This window comes from Dasypus novemcinctus, chromosome 26 (assembly GCF_030445035.2).
Source record: "Dasypus novemcinctus isolate mDasNov1 chromosome 26, mDasNov1.1.hap2, whole genome shotgun sequence".
Taxonomy (NCBI): domain Eukaryota; kingdom Metazoa; phylum Chordata; class Mammalia; order Cingulata; family Dasypodidae; genus Dasypus; species Dasypus novemcinctus.
Window position 1 is genome coordinate 61,699,341 of NC_080698.1, and position 19,939 is coordinate 61,719,279.

The 19,939-nt window shown below is 39.7% G+C and overlaps 1 long non-coding RNA gene across 1 annotated transcript in view; it reads right to left on the reverse strand.

The window, feature by feature from the left end:
• The window catches only part of LOC131276193 (uncharacterized), a 73,769-nt gene that overhangs the window by 51,984 nt on the left and 1,846 nt on the right, over window positions 1–19,939 (reverse strand). The window lies entirely within an intron of this gene.

The window sequence follows — 19,939 nt, forward strand, 5'->3', positions numbered from 1 at the left end:
ATCAGAGAAAGACTTGAAAAGATGACTCTCCAAAGAAGATATACACAGGGCCAGAAGGACCTTGAAAAGATGCTGAACGCCTTTAGGAAAATGCAAATTGAAACCACAATGAGGAAAGAGGATTTGGCTCAACTGATAGAGCACCTGCCTACTATATAGGATGTTCAGGGTTCAAACCCAGGGGCTCCTGACCTGTGTGGTGAGTTGGCCCACGCAGAGTGCTGACACGCTCAAGGAGTGCTGTGCCACACAGGGTTGTCCCCCACATAGGGGAACCCCAAGTACAAGCTGTGCATCCCAAGAGGAGAGCTGCATCATGTGAAAAAAGCACAGCCTGCCCAGGAGTGGAACCACACACACAGAGAGCTGACACAGCAAGATGATGCAACAAAAAGACACAGATCCCTGTGCCGCTGACAAGAATGTGAGCAGACTCAGAAGAACACAAAGTGAATGGACACAGAGAACAGACAGTGGGGAGGGGGGAGGGGATGTGGAGAGAAGTAAATAAAAAATAAACCTTAAAAGAAAAGGAAACCATAATGAGATACCTTTTCACATCCACTAAAACGGTTGCTATTAAAAACAGAAAATAACATGGGCTTCAAAATGGGCAGAAGTGTTGAATCATAGGCTATAAATTTCTATCATTTATAGATGAACTATTTCACATTAATTTAGATTGTCTTTAGCTACAAAGCCAAGGACTCTGTTTCTGTTTGCTTTCCTGTTCCTCAACTTAGTCTTTCTTCTGCCAAGGAAGGCCAAATAGTGCGAGTCTACGCTCGCTAACCAACCAGCTCCATACATTGGAGCCTGTTGACTTAATAAAGCAAATGTCCCTGAATAATGCATGAGCTGCTCCCCCAATGTATTAATTGTTATTCTATATCCCACTAGAGCTCCTGGAAGACATGGTGGAGGAGGCTCCTAGTGACGTGGCAGATGAGGAGGCCCCATCTAATGCTGAGGTAGTCACGTTTTCGTTTAAGATAGAAATGTTCCTTTCTCAGATTTATGCTTTTTCAACTAAGCATAGATCTTAATATATGATGATGTACATTACAGATAATGGGTGCTGTTTGGGGGAAGGAATATTTGCAGAGGGATTTCTACTAATAGATCACTGATAAAAGAAGGCATTAAAAATGGCAACACCAGGTCATAACCCATAGAGTTGGAGGCTTTTGCCTCAGCACCACTTTTCTTACTTGGATTAAGACTTCTGTAATTCCTGCCAAAATGGACTTAGAGACAAAGCCCCCAGTTAAAGTTTGAGCCTTTCCCATAGGAGCCCACCATATGTATTCATGGGGTCTTTGATTTTATCACTGTGTCCCATTTGTTTTTATAAAATCACAGAGATCTGAGAAAAAAACAATACTGTGTAGTCTGATTTTCATTACTCACTTTCTGCAACTGCAGGTGAACTCAAGAGACAACAAAAATGGTAGTTATTCTGGTTCATGCAACTGTTGTGGGAAAAATCAAAATAAAATAGGGAGTTTCCTCCAAGCTTTAGGCTGTGGACCCAGCCTGATCCTAGTTTCATTGGGAAATGAGGGTTGGGGTGTGATGAAAGGCTTTCATTAGGGTGTTCTGTCCTTGTTTCTACAGTTCCAAGTAGCAGCTGTGTTCCCTTGAGGTGGTAGAGATTTTAGTGTACAGGGGCTAATGGGAGTCCACGTGTGAGTCTCTGGGGTCTGATTTTGAGTCTGTGTGCATTAAACCGGGTGATATGTACCATTTACAAAGGAAAATTGCTAGGGCCAACTTTCTCAACTTTCTCAAATAAACCCTATCACCACTGAACATTTTATGCACATTCACTTCATCCAGCTGCACCTAGGGTGTGCTTTTTATCCCCACAACACAGGTGGAGAAACTGAGTTGCAGAAATGAACAACAGCCTGAGCTGTCTGCTCCTCAGGGGAAGGGCCTCAATGTGAACCTAGGCTTTTGGCCCCAGTGCTGATGCTCTAAGCTATAGACCTGCGCTTTATACTCAGCCATGGGAGTTTCACAGGATTGGGGGTATGATGAAAGGTTTTTTGTTAAGGTATTCTGCCCTTGTTTCTAAAGTCCCCAGTAGAAACTGTGTTCCCTTTAGGTAACTATAGGATTATCATGTGCAATTCCCCAAAGAGTTATGTCCCACTTATGCAGAGAATTGCCAGTGTCAACTTTCTCAAACACATTGCATGATTTAGCCATTGGATCAGTAGACATCAGACAAAGGAGTTCTAGCATCTCCCTATGTCTTGGAATTACCTGAGTCGACAGAGAAACCAAACTGCCCACCATTTTAAGATAGCCTCAGTAGTCACACAGCCTAGGGCAGCAGGTTGTGCAGATTTTCACAGACTTTGATATAGTTATTAGTGTCAAACCAATGTATATGAGGTGCAGAGGTGCCCAAAGATGTACTCACCAAATCCAATGGATATGTCATGATGATGGGAACGAGTGTTGTTGGGGGGGGGGAGAGGGGGGGTGGGGGGGTGGGGTTGAATGGGACCTCACATATATATTTTTAATGTAATATTATTACAAAGTCAATAAAAAATAAAAAAATAAAAAAAATAAAAAAAAAACACATAGAAAGCCCACATGCTTCTGATCACCCCAAAATCCTCTGTTGTGATGCTGACTTGGTCAACCCTGCCAGAGTTGAGGTGTCAGCTCAGCAGGTCGCTCAAAGCAGATAGACATTGGAAGACAATTTACTGCATTTGATATCATCACCATAATGGACCCTATAGATGCTCAAGTTCTATGAGTCCTTGATAAAATAGAACCCAAAGACACTTGGCTTTCAATACATTCTTAACCTGGTGTTCAACACCCTTGTTGAAATGCTCTTGGAGATCTGGCTTAGAGGGAGTCAACACTAAATCCATGTGTCCCTCCATAATGACTGTCACAGTGTTGAAACGGCAATGATGGAGAGCCACTCATGCAATGAATACACACACGTGGCACAGAAAAGGAAGACTGGAAGGAAAATTGTATGATAAATAAGTAATGATTATCGAATTATCTCAGTATATTCAAATCTACAATTACCTTTACAACAAAGCACTAGTGAATAGATGCAATAGAATGACTTGCCCAGGATTCAATGTAGTCCACGGAAAGGTTGCTTCTAATCAAGTAGAAATTCCTAAGAACATATAGTAAATGCCTTGTCAGTATATGTATATCCATGGAGGTTGAATTTGTCTGGAGATGTCCCATGATCCTGGCAACTTAGGCTAAATATGGAATAATCAGGAGGCATTTGGGGACTATCAATGAATAATATATATATATATATATATTTAGTATTATTTATAGGCTACGGTCAGTTGTTATAGATTGCCAATAGCTACAAAGCTAAGGATTTTTTTTTTTAAAGATTTATTTATTTATTTAACCCCACCCCCCCACCCCCGGTTGTCTGTTTTCGGTGTCTAATTGCTGCGTCTTGTTTCTTTGTCCGCTTCTGTTGTCGTCAGCGGCACGGGAAGTGTGGGTGACGCCATTCCTGGGCAGGCTGCACTTTCTTTTTCATGCTGGGCGGCTTTCCTCATGGGCGCACTCCTTGCACGTGGGGCTCCTCCACGCGGGGGACATGCCTGCGTGGCACGGCACTCCTTGTGCGTGTCAGCACTGCGCATGGGCCAGCTCCACACGGGTCAAGGAGGCCCGGGGTTTGAACCGCGGACCTCCCATATGGTAGAGGACGCCCTAACCACTGGGCCAAAGTCCGTTTCCCAAAGCTAAGGATTTTGATTCCTGCTTCTTCCCTGCTACACTCCTGGCCAACCTGCTTTCAGTACAGAAGATAGCCCCTACAGCAGGTCATACTAGGCTTCTTACACTACAAACTCTACACCCTTTAGTATCTTGCCCAAGACTAGAATCCTCCCTGAGAAACTTACATGTAACACACCAATATACTGAGAATTACTCTGTATCCTCCTGGCTCCCCAGGAACAACTGAAGGTGGTGCTTCCAAGGACCGAGAGGATGAGGAAGCCTCACCCAATGCCAAGGTGAGGATGCTATTCTTTGTCTAAGGGAGAGGGGTTGCTTTTTGTATTCTATCTTTTGCAACTGATTTCAGGTAAGGATGCCTAATAGTATGCATTATAGATGGTATATACAGTTTTTTAGGAATGCAGAGTGTTTCATGGGAGCATGTTCCAACTGATCCATGATTCAACAGGGTATCTAGAAATGGCAGGAGTAGATTATAAACTATGTGGTAAAGGTCCTTTTCCTCAGCTGCAATTTTTATTTTATTGCTTGGAGTAAGAATTTGTAATCACATACCAAAATGGACCTGAGAGACTTTCTAGGAAAAGCTTGTGCCTTAATAGATGTGTCCTGCTATACTTTCTTGTGGGGCTTTGCCTTCACCACTGTTTCCTATCTGCTTTTCTAATGGTATCAAGCAAGCAAAAGTCCTGTTCAAACAGGGTATAGCATGATGTAATACTCATAGATTTTTCTTTAATTGCAGGTGGCTCTAGGAATAAGTGAAATGGTATGTATCTAGAATTACTGATATCTGGAAAAACATGGAAGATAAGATACCAGTGTATCAATAGTGGATTTGTCTGCAGTGATAGTGGTTCTAGTTATTGGGAGGAATGAGGATTGGGGTGTGGTTAAAAAAGTGATTTTCAAAGGGAAGAATTATGGGGCATGCTCTAAAGTCCTGAAAGCAGCTGTGTTCCCTTTAGGTGGCACGGATTTGTGTGTACAGGGGTTACTGAGTGAGCCTATGTGGCGGTCATTGTGAATGGGTGACTGTGGGATGTCAGTGTTTGCTTTCCCAAGAGATGTGCCCAACTCACCCTGTACATTTGCCATTGCAAACTTTCTCAAAAACCAAACCATTAATATTGCACATGTAGCATATATTCACTCATAAAATCTTTACCACAAAATTCTGGTTATGTTTACTCTCCCCACCTCTTACATGCAGACTGAGGGGCACAGATTAATAACCTAAGATCTCGAGTTTCTAAGAGGTAGAGTGAAAATGAGAACACAGGCATGAGGCCCATATGCTGATACTCTGAATTACCCACTCTCACTTAGCTCACAGACATGATTCATTAGTGGCCATGCAAAGGATTCCCATCATCCATGTATAGCCATTTGCCTACAGGGCTCCTAAACACTCATCTTATATATCAGGAAGCCTGAGGGTCACATAACCCAGGCTACCATTAGGGGCATTTTACTAGATACTTAGACATAGCTGTTCGTGTCAAAAGCAACAGAAGTCCTCATGTTTCTGTCAAGCTCACAGATTCTCAGAATTGGGAGACATCTGAGGACAAGCCTGTCAATCTTTGCCAGTGCTGGGTCACTGCTAAGTACCTGGCCCAACAAGATAATAATCAGGGACTTGTTTTCATCTATTTGATAACTTTATCACCCTGAGCCCTTCAAATGATCAAATCTAAGCTACACACTCAAGGGACAATAACCAATAAGATCGTAAAGTCCCACTTAGTCATTAGCCTACTTTCCATTGCCCTTCTTGCAACTCTCTTGTAGAGTTGGTATAGAGCCTCCATGCTCAACCTGTGCCTCCCTCCTCATGAACTGGCCCACTATGGCTGGTTAGTGTGAGCACGGAGTGTCACAGCACTCAACAAATGTGCATAAGTGATAAAGAAAAGGAAGATGGAGGGAAAATATTATGTCACAATTGCTTATTTTTAAATGGCAGGGTATCAGTATTATAAAAACCACTGTAATTATCTTTATAAGGACTAATGATTTAATACAATAGAATGCTTTGCCTAGAATTAAATCCAGTCCACCAATAAAAGTTTGCTTATTATAAAGAGAAAAATACTTCATAAGAGATGAGAATTCTAGCAGCAACACTTTGAATGTGTGGAATTTGAAATGATCTTGGAAAGTTCAACAGGACAGTCACAAAATGGTCAGGAGGAGTGATGGGACTCTGTCAATGAATCATAGTGTCCGTTTTAGTACCATTTATAGATCATTTCATGTTACAATGGGATGCCTTTACATACACAACCAAAGAAACTTATTTCTCATTTGTTTTCTGCTCCTCCTCTTTACAATCCTTCCACCCAGGAGGTTGGTCCAGCAACTGATCATTCCAGGCTTACTATCCATCTACCCCCTTGCTCTCTTGCCTGTTACCACATCATGTGCAGCTCCCTTAGTAACCCAAGAGGAACATCCCAATGTACTGACAGTTACTCTATCCTTCTAGCTCTCCCTGAGGACCTGGTGGAGGAGATTCCTAGTGATAGGAAGGAGGAGGAGGTCCCATCTAATTCCAAGGTAAGGTTGCCTTTCTTTGTCTGAGCCAAAATTGTCACTTTATTATTTTTCAAATGAGTTCAGACATGAAAATCTGACCATGTAATTATAGATGATGTAGGATTCCTTTGTTTGGGGGAGACGTCAATGGGAACCTATAATTAACTGACCCTGGATTCAAGAGGGTGGCAGCAACCAAGTGTTCAGTACAGTGACTTTTCCTCACAGGCAGTTTTTCCTCCTAGGATTAAAAATATTTCAACACCCAACCTAAATTCTCAACCTAAGTATACTTGACAGAAGCATCGCTCAGGAAAAGCTTGTGCCATTGCACACACCTGCTGCAATTATTTATGGAGACTGACTTGACCTGATTCCCATTTGCTTTTCTAAAGGTATACAGAGAACAAAAGCCGGTGCAAACACTATATGGCATGGTCGAGCCCTCAGAGTACTGTGGGTTTTTTGCTTGTTTTTTGCCTAATTGTAGGTGGCCTCGGGAACAAGAAAAAACGGTATATATTGTGGAACCACTCATTTATTGAGAAAGAAGCTATGATTAAAACCCAGGCTTTTGTGCTTCCTGTGGTGTGGGAACCCTAAAACCACTTTCCAGATGGGAATGAGTTATGGGCACTGTTTATGTTCTAGGTAAAGGAAAACGGCTATGTTCTACAGTCCTTGTAGACAGCTGTGTTCCCTTTAGGTGGTGTGGGTTTGCATATGGCAGTTGAGTGGGAACCGCATTTAAGAATAGTTTGTGATTGTGAAGGTTGGGTGAGGGTGAGTGTGTTTCCCTATGAGGTATTTCCCAACTATGCAGGACAATTATTGTCAACTTTCTCAAATTTATCCCTTCATGACTACACACTTTACATATATTTATTCAATCAATCCACAGAACTGCAGCACTAGGGCTTTGTTTAATATTTCCACACCTTGGGTGGAAAAACTGTGGTGCAGAGATGAATAGCCTAGGGTTTCAAACTCCTACATATAGGAGCCTCTTTGTGAAATCAGGCATGCAGCCCCAATGCTGATGCCCCAAGCCACTATCTTCATTCACTGCTCAGCCACGGGGTCAGTGTACACCATGCAAGGGAGTCTGAACCTCCATTTGTATTCCTGGAAGTATCCAAACTGCGGAGACCCCAATCCCTATTCCTCATTGTAAGTAGTCTCAGTGGTGTCATGAGACAAAGAGGTGACAGATGCCTTTACCCACTATGGCATCGACACAGTACCGCACAGAGAAAGCCCCCATTCTTGTGGTCAGTTCAGAGATTCTGAGGTGTTTACTGTAGTAAATCCTCCAACCTGGCCCCAACCAGATAAGTATCAGGGATATGTTTTAGCGTATTTGATAATACCATCAACATGAGCTTTAGAAATGTTCAAATCCTGTAGCTCCACAACCAAGGGACAGTGACCATAAGAACTCAAGTTACCACTTCATGACCAGCCTGGTGCCCATAGTCCTTATTTCAAGTTTTACAGCTGAGTTAGAGTCTAAATGCTAACCCCACACTTCCCCTTAGCCATGGGGAGTGTAAACATGGACAACAAACCCAGTCAATGAACACACACACGGGGTATAGAAAAGGAAGACTGGAAGAAAAACTATTACATGATATATAACTGTCCATTTTAAATGGTAGTATTTTAGTACTTTCCAACCTTGTTTAATTGATTATATTTCTGATGAATGATTAGTGAATAAATACAATAGAATGTTCTCTCTAGAATTGAATCCAGTCCCACAACAAAAGGTTATGAATAAAAATGTCTTTAAAACAATTATTCTATTGTTACATTTTGGGAAGAAAATACTTTGTTGGCAGTCAATCAAGTGCAAAATCCTATACAACAGTTAATAAATGCAGTGTAGTAGAGGTGGAACCGTGGAGGCTAAAATATTTTTTGAATATGTCAAGAAGATAGTGGCATTTGAGTTTGGCTTCAAAATGTCAGGAGGATTTGGATTGCACAAGACATGGGGTAGTTTAATAGTGAACCCTGTGGTGGATGGTGGATTTTTGTTCACAGTACGAATATGAGGACATTCTTAATTTGAATTAAAGCAAATGTATAATACAAATACATGGTGCTGATAACAGGATGGTTTATGGGGAAATTTTTCTCCATAAACTATACCTAATGCAAGCTTTAGACCATACTTAATAGTAATATGTGAATGTTATTTTATCAATTATAACAAACATTCCACAAAAATGCAGGATGTTTGTGGTAGGGTAGTATTTCCCAAAGGGGTGCTGATGCAAAGTACCAGAAATATTCTGGTTCTTGAAAAGGGTATTTATTTGGGGTAGAAGCTTATAGTTACATGGCCCTAAAGAGTCCAACTCAAGGTACCCTAAGTGATATTTTCTCACCAAATGTCTGTTACTACATGTTGAACAAGATGGCTGCTGATTTCTTCAGAGTTCAGCCTTCCTCTTTCCTCTTAAGACTCCATGGGTCCAGCTTCTTCTGATCTTAGCATAGGCTGGCATAAGGCTCATCTCTCTTCAGGGCTCATTTCTTTCCAAGCTCAGTTCTAGTCTCTTCACAAGGTCAGCTGTTTACTATCAGGGGAACATCTCCTCTCATCCCAGGGCCTCTGCCATGTCTATGGAGCTGTCTCTCTCCCTCTGTGTATATTCTGTGTGACTGCCTTTGTCTGAGAGTCTGTTTTATCAGCCCCCCAAGGCAGTGGGGAACTCAACCTTGCACACCCTAATTATGTAGTCAAATCAAAGAGCTAATCTTGATTTAATCAAGTAAATGCAAAGTCTTTGAACTTAAGTCAGTCAAAGGGTATCACGTCCAGAGGAAAAGGCCTGTTTACAAACATAATCAGTATCCCTTTCTGGAATTTATAAATAATATCAAACTGCCCCAGGTGTTGTATGGGAATTCTGTATGTTATACATGATTCTCTTGTAAACTCCCAACTTCTTTAAAAAAATACAAATGAGAGAAACTATATTATCAATTATTATTAACTACTTTCTATTATTGTTTTAGTATTAATCTTTTGTTAAAGATCGTAACGAGCTAATAAATGTCAAACTAAACAAATTTTCTTGTGCCTTAAATATATTTGTTTTAATGATCCAGATATTCTTTTGTTTCTGGTACTTTATCATCACAATAAATAATGAAGCTTTTTTGTTATTGCTACTTTACATTATAATCAGTAATGAAGCTGTCATTTCGTTGAGCTTACTAAAAGAGGCAGTAGAGCATTATGACTCAGATTCCATACTCTGGAACTAAACCACATAAACTGAATTCCCACCTCTGCCAATTAATTAGTTGCATGACCTTGGGCAACATACTTAACCCTCTCATCAGTAAATTAAGAACCAATGTTATTTCCCATTTATCTTACTCATTGGCTCCTTTGCAGTTGTTTTAGCATCTGGCCTTTATATGCTTGCTTACTCCAGAAAGGGATGCCATAGTCAAAAGAGAAAAAAAAAGGACCAAAACAGTGCTTTTGAATTTCAGAACAGGTTTTTAAAGCAAATGACAGAATAGTATTGAAAGAAAAGGGCTTTGAGTTAACACAGGCTGCTCATTTTATGTTTTGCTTTGTTTAAAAGTCTAAGCTCTAAAGGTCTCAGTGCTTAAAGAATTTTCTTCCCTTTGAACAAGATATTGAGAATAGAAAAGAGGCAGGCTGGCACACTCCCAGACTTGATGGAGTACCCATGATTGTTTATGTGGAGGTAGAGAGAAAGAAGACAATTTGGGCAATATGTCCTATGTACCAGCCACTTGCATCCTAGGATAAGGGCTGGTAGGAGAGATAGAATGTCCAGTTACTGAAAACTCAGAGCCCTATGCTTGTCTTAGGAGGAAGAATCATGCTTTTCTTGGCATCCAGCATGGTGTTTTAGCATCAGGAAACATGTGACTTGTGCAGTCACATGGGACGTTGTGCATGGTTTAATGTTTGTTGCCATCTTGAGATTCTTAACACATTTTAAACAAGGGACCTCACATTTTCATATTGAACCAGGCCCCACAAATTACGTATCTGATCCTGTCTATTCAAAGGGGCCTGAAGCAATTCTGAGTGCCCAGCATATAATAGGAGACTAAAATATTATGATGATTTCCTCTACCCAGCAATGAGAGTAGTGAAGTGGTTGTCAGACATCTGACAGACCTGATGAATCTTTATACTGGGACAAGTATGCAGAACTGGCCTACACAGACTAAAAAGTAAAGATCAAGTGAAACAGGCAGATGCTCCAGCCTGATTCTTTGTTATGATGTAAGTCTCCTGGAACTCCTGGCCCCCGGGGAAACACAGAAGGAGACCTGCAGTAGCCTGAGACTGTGTTTCCCATATGCTCCCAAAAGGGGGCTCAAAATAGAAATAGAAATATTTTTAAATTATGACATATTTGCATGAATGAGGTATGAGCTGTGGTTTTACCCTACAAAGCCATAAATAAAAGTTTGACTTATTTTTTAAAAGGCAGAAGTGATAAGAATTCATCAGTGAACAATAGCATGTATTTTCCTACCCTTTGTAAACTGACTATTTCATGTTGCTTTGGAATGTCTTTAATGACAAAGCCAAGGACTGCTTCCTTTTATTCTCCTGCTCCTCCATTTTGCTTCTTCCACTCCTGAGCAGCTCACTCTATACTAGTTGAAAACTGCCTGCATAATACTCTAATCCCTTCCCCAAGATAAACAAAGCACCATTAGTAATCCAGGAGAAACAGCCCCAAGCTACTGACTGTTACTCTCTGTCCTCCTAGTTCCCTGGGGGCATGTTGGAGGAGCTTCTGAATGTCAGAGCAGTAGAGTAAACTCCATCTGATTCCAAGGTGAGGTCACCTTTCTTTGTCTGAGATCAAGCTCTTGCTTTCTTGGTTTCCGTCTTTTTTAATTCAATTTGGATAATCTGACCATGTACATTATAGGTGATATGCACAAAATTATTGGAGAATGTCTTCAATGGGAGTCTAGTACTAGCTGATTCCTGTTTCAAGAGTAAAATCACAAAGGCAGCATCAATTTATAAACTATATGGTATTAGGCCCACCCTAAAGAGCAATATTTTTACCTTGGATTAAGAATTTTGTAACTGGCAACCAAAATGGATTTGAGAGATGCATCAATGAGGAAAAACTCATTCCTTTTCCACAGGTGTCTCCTCACCGGTTTTGGCTTTCCTTTGTTTGACCATTCTTTCCTATCTGGTATTCTAAAGTCACCAAGAGGACAAAATCCTTCTGTTAGCATTACATAATAATTTATAATTCTTACAGTGTATTCTTGTCTGCAATTGCAGCTGGCCTGAAAAGAAAGTGTCAATGGTAGGTGGGCTGAGGAAAAAAAATATACATGATAAGAAATGTGGGTCTTTCTTCCTGGCTTCAGTCAAGAGCCCCCTGATTAAAACTCCCAGGTAGGAACAAGGATTTGGGTATGGGGAAGTAAATGGATATTTCAGGTAAGAACTAGAGTGATGTTTCTTGAATAGTTGGATTCTGTTTAGATGGCATGGGTGTGTGTTCATGTGAGTGTTGTGTGTGTATATGAGTATGTGCTGTGATTCTCAGTGTAATGAATGTGATTGCCAATGTGCATGTGTGAGATACTATGTCTGCTCTGTGCCTTCCTAGATTTCTCTCCTATAACCAGCACAATTACCTGTGCAATCCCATAATAATTTCCTCAAGGACATATACATATGTGCATATTATTAAATTATGTACTTCAAATAATACAGTTCATTGTAAGTCAAGTATGCCTCAATAAACCTGGAAAATATCCCATAACAACCCAGGAAAATGTTCAAAGGAATCCAAGTGAAAATTCTATGTTAAAAAATCACTGTCATTAGGATTTAATGAGAAGAATTCATTGAATACTGAATAGTATAGCCTGTGTAGAGCACTTTACTTACCCCTAATGGCACTTTCATTGATGATGATAAAAGAAAAGCAGGCATATCTGTCCTTTTGAACATAGGAGAAAAGAGAGGCTTCGAAGCTGAATTAATTTTGCAGAAATGCAAAGTACCAAACTGGAAACTAGGCTCTAACATATTAGGTGGTTTGATACCAAAGCACAATTTCATCATGCCTCTTCTGCCTGGCAATCTCTAATCTTCTACTAAGAATTTGGCAACATTTGTCATTTTTAATTCTTGTTACTGAGCACCACACCACTAGGGCACCTGCAGCACAAGTTCATGTCATCCATTTGTCAAAAGCCCAATTGCCATGTGTGTTAGTAACTATGATACAGACAATGCAGAGTGAACATATTCATCCTCACAAAACATCTCCTGGGAGGCTGCTCAGAGTCTGCCGCTGAACTCATCTAACCCATTGGGCTCTTCTAACATAGACCACATCCACAAGAGTCCAACTTTCAGGGTGATAAGCTTGGAGGCTTGTGCTGTAACAGTCCAGCAAAATGGGAAAGTGAGAGGTTGAGAAAGAATTCCATCCCCACTTCTCTTTCATTTGCATACTGTGTCCAAAGTCCTGTGGAAGGTCTCTGACTCCAGAGCTCAGGGAAGGTCTGAGAACCCGGGGTAAAGAGTTGAGGTGATCTTGGGTGGCCAGCCTGGTCTCAACTGGAAAAGGAAGGGTCTGGTGTGCCATTCTCTCAATTAAAGTTCTTGGTGATATCTGTGTTCCTAAACAATACCTCCAATTGGCTTGTGAATTGGAGGTATGACTCTACCAGCAGTGATGACGGTAACAATCCAAGTAGGTAACAATGCTCACGGAAGTATCCAATGAGAGAGAGTTCCTGGGAGCAGTTGCATTACCCCTTCTGCATTGGAGATGGAGGAGAGGGATGTGAAATCAGAAAGTAAAGGAAATATTTACTGAGATCTGCTTTGTTCTTTTCATATTTCAGTAAGATCATAGTAAGAGATCCTATAATGTCATGGTCAGGAAGACATGGACAAAGTGATTGCCTTCTTAGAGGGAAAGGGTGGACAGTCTTCCCTACATTTAGAGTAGGTTAGGACTGGAAAAGGGATTGTGGAGACCTTAGACCAAACTTAGATGGTAAAGGTGAAGCAATCAAGGCCCAAGGAATACAATGTTGTGATAATTACAAAATTATGTGCTGGGATAAGGTCATAACCAGGCATGAACAATAGTTCAAGCTGTCCCCTCAACCCTAGCATTTTCCTTTCCTTTTACAAGGATGCCCCATCATGGTTACTGCCATGGTACATTCAGAAGCATTCTTCATCAAGTCAGATGATTCAGACACAGGGATGACAATCTGCATGTAATTCATGTCTTCTGTCTTTTTTCATCTATTCCTGCTCATAAACTTCTTTGAACCTCTCCCAACCTCTCCTCTTTTTATGATATTCATCTTGAAGGATTTGACCTCATCTAGGAAGTTGAGGTCATGGGTTTGAGAAGGTTTTTAACAACTTTCTACATCCTTTTCAACTGCTGTTTTAGCATTTCCATCATTTCCAAACCTACTATGCAGCATGCACAATCTCAAGTAAACCAGAATGTAACAGGACAGGAGCTGGGCTGGGAGTCAGGTGCCTTGGGCCACTCTTTCAGAGGGCACTTATGAATTTGGTTCTGGGCTGGACTCTCCCCTCATAGGTATGTTCCTGCAAATGGTATCTCTGGACAAGCAAGTTTTTTCTGTTCCTTACAGCTTACTACACTGTTTGAGGTGAAGGAGGAGTCTCTTTTCATAATTTCTCTTTTCCTGGAATATCCAGAAGGCATTGAAGAAATGAAAAGACAGAAAGAAGAGGAAAAGGAAATGTGAATGTGGAGTGAATAGGATGAAAAGGGAAGGGAATTAAGTTACACACATTACATTTCTTTCCTAACTTTCTCTTTGGCACTTCAGGAAAATCAGTAAAACTAAGGAGAACATTGGCATTGCCACAAATGAGGGTGAACATGGAGGTGGAGACAAGAACTGGCTGCTAAAAAATAAGCACAGGTAAGTAGAGTATATCCTCACAACCTCTTCTCAGGGAACAAAACCTCATTCCATACAAGCCACAGCCTCCAAAGGCACCTTAATTTGCAGGAGAGGGCACTAGCCCCTTTTAAGCCTTATGTGCACTCACACTGCGTTCTTTGTGATGATCACTCCTGTATTAGTTCAATACCTCAGCCCTGCTGAAGTGAAGTTTGCACTCATAATCCATTTACAGTCAACAAAAGCCTCTCCTGGTTATTAATGAGTCTGGTGAACAGGGTGGAGTGAACCTAAATGACACCAATTCAGGTCTCTGGCAAAAGGGTGAATTACGCTGTCTTAGTTTGCCAGGGCTGCTTTATCAATACTGATAACCAGCTAGCTCAAACAGAGGAATTGATTGTCTCACAGTTTGAGATTAGAAGTCCAAAATCGTGGTTTAGGTTGCGCTGTGCTTTCCCTGAAGGTGGTGGCAGCTTGCCAGCAATCCATAACTGAACCTCTGCCTCCATCTCTTGGCCATCTGCCTCCTATCTCGTGTACCTGAATGTACCTAATTTTCTTCTTATAAGGTCTCCAGTCATATTAAATTAAGGCCCCCCTGATTAAAGTTGGACTCACATTCATTAGTATGACCTTTGACATTCTTAGAAATGAGTTCACATTTGTAAGAGCAGAGGTTAGGACAAAAACATGACTTTATGGGCGGACTTGATTCAATCCATAATAAGGACAATGGCACTCTGGGGTTCCTTACAGGCAGGTAGGGTAGGTATTCTAGGCCAGTTTCCCTCTTAGGGGGAAATTTAAGTCCTGACTGGCAGTTGCCCAAGCCCTGAGGGTTCTCAGCCTCTGTAGGGTCCTCTTCAGATCCCTGCTCAGCTCATGCCACCTTTCCTCAAGCTGTGGTTCTTGAGAAGTTTTTTATGTACGTATAATTCATACAAACCGGAAAGAATGTCAATGAAGAGCTCACTTGGGATGAGTGAAATGGGTAGAATTGCAAGTTATTTATGTTCCTTTTATTTTTTACTTTCATAACTAACTAAAGATAAACATAATGTTTATAGCATCTTGTTAAAAGGAGTGTCTTCTGTAATGTTTTCATGTTGGAATATACTAATGTAAGAAAACTTATGTTTTTAGTACTAGAGCCTAGCTGTTTTTTAACTGGAAAGCACAGGTAAGTTTTGGTGTGTTTTAAAATGAAACTAGTTTTCAGAGAGAAAAAGGAACCTGTCCAATAGTAATGTGAAGATGCAGTTGTGACTTGGACTGTGTAGGGGGCAGGGGTTGGGGAAGCAGGGTTATCACTTCCACACCTATTCTTCAGATATCCTGCTTCTCACTGGTAGGATATATAGGACTCTGCCTTTTCTTCCTGGAGTCCTACAGTCAGACTTACTCTTCAGGGAAGTCACTTCAAGGGTGCCGATCCAAGCAAACAGATTAAATCCCTTCAGTTGGATATTTACAGACACTGTGACACAGATGGTACCTTAAGCCGAGAGCAGCAATAGGAATTCAGTGTCATTTGGATCTGGTTCCTAGGTATTGGGGGCCAACTTTGCTTCTCCAGGGTCTATTGTACCTTCTGAGTCCCGCAACCTTCATCAGCAAAACACCTCCTCCATCCGTCTCTCTGTATCTGGTGATTCTACCCTGTGCTTTTATTGCAGACCCCACCATTGACAGCTACAAAGGCCTTAAGCTGGAGGCCCCAGCCTGAGCTTAGAAGAGCTATAGATTATATGGTGTTTAGAGATGCCTCTGTGCTTATCCTCTTCTACCCATACCCAAATAAATCAATTTCGTGACAATTTTGAATTTAGTTAGATAAATTTAGATTGAGTTTTAGAGAAACATTTTACATTTAATGTTAGATATTACTATATTAATCAATATTTTCTCCTACTAGTGTTTCTTAATTTGTCAAAAAAAATTAAACACATATTTAGATCAGCATGTTAAACAAAGTTAGAGCCAAATTAATTATAAAATTTGGTCTCCCTCCTGGCTCCCACCAAGGTCACTACTCTCTCATAGAATCCTCAATGTTTGATAGTTGAACAAGGAACTGAAAACTTAGTGCTTAACTTCCATCCTCAGGACAATGTCTTCCAGACATTTCATTTACTGAAATCTGTTTACTCACCTGGAAGGGATCATGGCAATAACATCACCCTTGGTCTAGCAGGATAACTTCAAATTCACTATCTTTTTTACTTTCTTTTCAGTCTTGCTGGGGATAAAACCATGATTCACATTTCCTTCCACAAAGATATTACCGTATTTTCACATAGCACAAATTATTTTTCTCAAAAATATTCATGAGATTCTAATGTTCTTTCCACAGTGCCACATGCTTTCCTCTAATAAATGGTTTTGTTTTCTTTAAACCATAGTAATTTCACTAAAATTTGCCTTATCTTTAGACCTTTTGTATCAATGCTCAGTGTGTAATTTTAATATGGAGCTTCAAATAATTCTTTCCAGAAAAAAATGGAGTAATAATTTTTAATAATTGCTACAAGTATTTGCCTTTAGTTTCTCATTCAAACACTGCAGTATTCATATATTGGCCTTTCTATGCTGATCTTAAACTTTTGACATTTTTTTCTCAAATCTTTTACATTACATTAAATTTCTCTTAAGCAGTTTCTTCTTTTTAACTTCTCTTTCTATTTAGGTATAACTTTTTCACTGTTTCTTCTAGTTTATATGTAAATCATGAAATGATTTTTTCCCCCATTTTTTCTTATAATTCCGATTTCTATCCCTTCATTTTTCAGTTTTTTCCCTATTTCATTGATGATGTTCTTTCATGTACTGTTTCCTTTCATTAATGCTTTTACCTTCTTTTTGAGATGATACATTTTACTACATAATGTATATCAAAATGAAGAGCATTTGTTCATGTGGTAGTGTTAGTCTGCCTTTATACCTGTATTGGAAATAACATCAATATTTTTTTGTTGGTATTTCATATGATTTTTTAAAAATTTGTAGATAGAAACAAGATTCAAAATAGCATTCCCAACAATACAGATCTGTCTCTGTAGAAATATTCTTTGAATTTAAAAATATATATAACAGCTTTCTTCCTGATATTTCTGGGTTCTGTACTTCTATCACTCTTAAATATGGGTCTTCACTATCATTACATCTATTGCACCTGTCATTGTCTATTTGTTTCTGCATCTGAGTAGTGAATATCTCCTTTGAATGTATGCTCTTGTCTTGATGTGGAACAGCTAGAACCCCTTTGCCAAAATCTACCCATTCCCTAAAAGATAAAGGTCTATATATTTCCAGAATCAATTATCTTTAAGGGTATTTTTAATTGTATGTCTTGAAATGTATTTCATTTTTGAATGACTTTGTTTGTATATATTTATATGCATTTTATTTCCACAATTATTAGATTTTGGTTTCTTATACTTATTTTATATTGAATTTTCTTTGTTCTGTATACATTATAGTTGAGTCATTAATTTCAGTACTATTTTCTTTTTAGTTTTAAATTAATCTATTTTCAAACATATTTGGCTTTAGCAATGGCAATTCATTTTTAAATAATATTTTAATTTATATTGTTTTGATACCTAATCACATAAGAAAAATGTTACGTATATCTGGACTACATATATAGCACCAAGTAGCTTTATAACTATCCTCAGGCACATACACCAACAACCCCCAAAGCAATCTATATATTTTCCATGGTCACCAAGGATTGTCCTTAATATCTGTCCTTGCTACATTAAAAGCACTATTTTAGAAATAAACTCTACAAACAAAAAAAGTCATTTAAAATGGTTTACAGAATATTAAAATTTAGGACCACGTAAAAATATTTCAGCTATATCATATCATGATCTCATTATGAACACCTGAATACATACACATTAACAAGAAAGATGCCATTCAAAGTGATTAGAATGTTGGCCTCCTAAAATTAGCTAAAATTCCAGGACTTCAGAAATGCACTCCCAGACTTCCTGTACCCTGGGGATGTTCTACTGCTCACTGAGTGGATGGTCATTGGTGGAAGTCCTTCAACTCCATGAGCAGCTGCACTGCATCTACATACATTATAGCAACATGTCTTGCCCTGAAATCAGGAGCAAGATAAGTTGGTGAACTTTCATCACTGCTATTCGACATTGTACTGAAGTTCTTGTTAGAGCAATCAGGCAAGAAAAAGAAATGAAAGGCATTGAAACTGGAAAGGAAGACGTAAAGCTATTTCTATAAACACAGATGGCCTAATCCTTTACAAACAAAATCCCAAAGAATCCACAGGAATAGGAATGGCACTAAAAAAGGCATTCAGCAAAATTGAAAGATACAAGATATACAAGGCAAAAGTCATTTTTGTTTCTATAATCCAGCATAGAACAATCTTAAATGGAACTTTTTAAAAATTCCAATCAAATAGCCTCTAATCAATAAAATATCTAAGAATTTAACCAGAATATATATACTGAAATTAGAAAACACTGCTGAGTGACACTGAAAACCTAATCAAATAGCAAGATGTTCATTGTTCATCGACTAAATACTGTTCTGATATCAATACCATGCAAAGGAAACTACAGATTAAATTCAAAATCAAAATTGAGTAGACTTTTTACAGAAATGGAAAAACTGGTCCTCAGATTCCCATGGAATCATTAAGTGGCTAAGCTAGCCAAGAGAGACTTGAAAGAGTTTCACAATGTAAACACGCTTATCAAAATATCACTCAAATTTACCCTATGTAATATACAAAAAGCTAGGAAAACCTGACCTATTCTTAAGGGAAAACTCAATCAATAGACACTGTCCTAAGTTAACCACAGAAGGATTTATCAGACAAAATGGTTATTCTGTCTATGCTCAATGAGATTAAGGTACATTCTCTGTAATTTTTTTATCCTTTTTGTTTTTAAAGATACATAGATCAGACAAAGTGTTACATTAGAAAATATAAGAGGCTCCCAAATACACTATTCCCCACCACCCCTACTCCTCCCACATCAACAACCTCTTTCATCAGCATGGAACATTCACTGCATTTGCTGTAAACATTTTGGAGCACTACTATGCCACAAGGGATGCAGTTTACACTGTACAGCCTACACTCTCCCCCATTCTATCCAGTGGGCCATGGCAGGACATACAGTGTCCTCCATCTGTCCCCATAATACCATTCAGGTCAACCCAAAATCCCAAAAATGTCTGCATATCACAACTCTTCTTCCATCTCCCTGCCCTCAGCAACCCCTGTTGCCACTGTATTGACATAAAGGATACAATTTCTTCCAATGCTAGAATCACAATAGTTCTATAGTAGAATACCAGCAAATCCACTCCATTCCATACTCTCTTCCTCCATCTTGTGGACCCCAGGATGGCAAATGTCCACTCCAAGTATAAACTGAGAGGGGGCTTACAGCCCACATGGCTGATGGATTGTATTATCCCATTTGCAGTTGTAGACTCTCTTGGTACCCGGGGGTGGTGGTTGGCTATCCTCACCTCCCTCTTGGCTGACCTGGGTAAGTATGATGAACTGGAAAGTAGGTATTACTACTCTGCTGAGGCTCAGGGCCCAGCTGGAACACGGTCCAGAGACCCAAGCCTACTGAGCACACACCAGCCCCAACCACAGGTTCAGTGAAATTGACAGAAA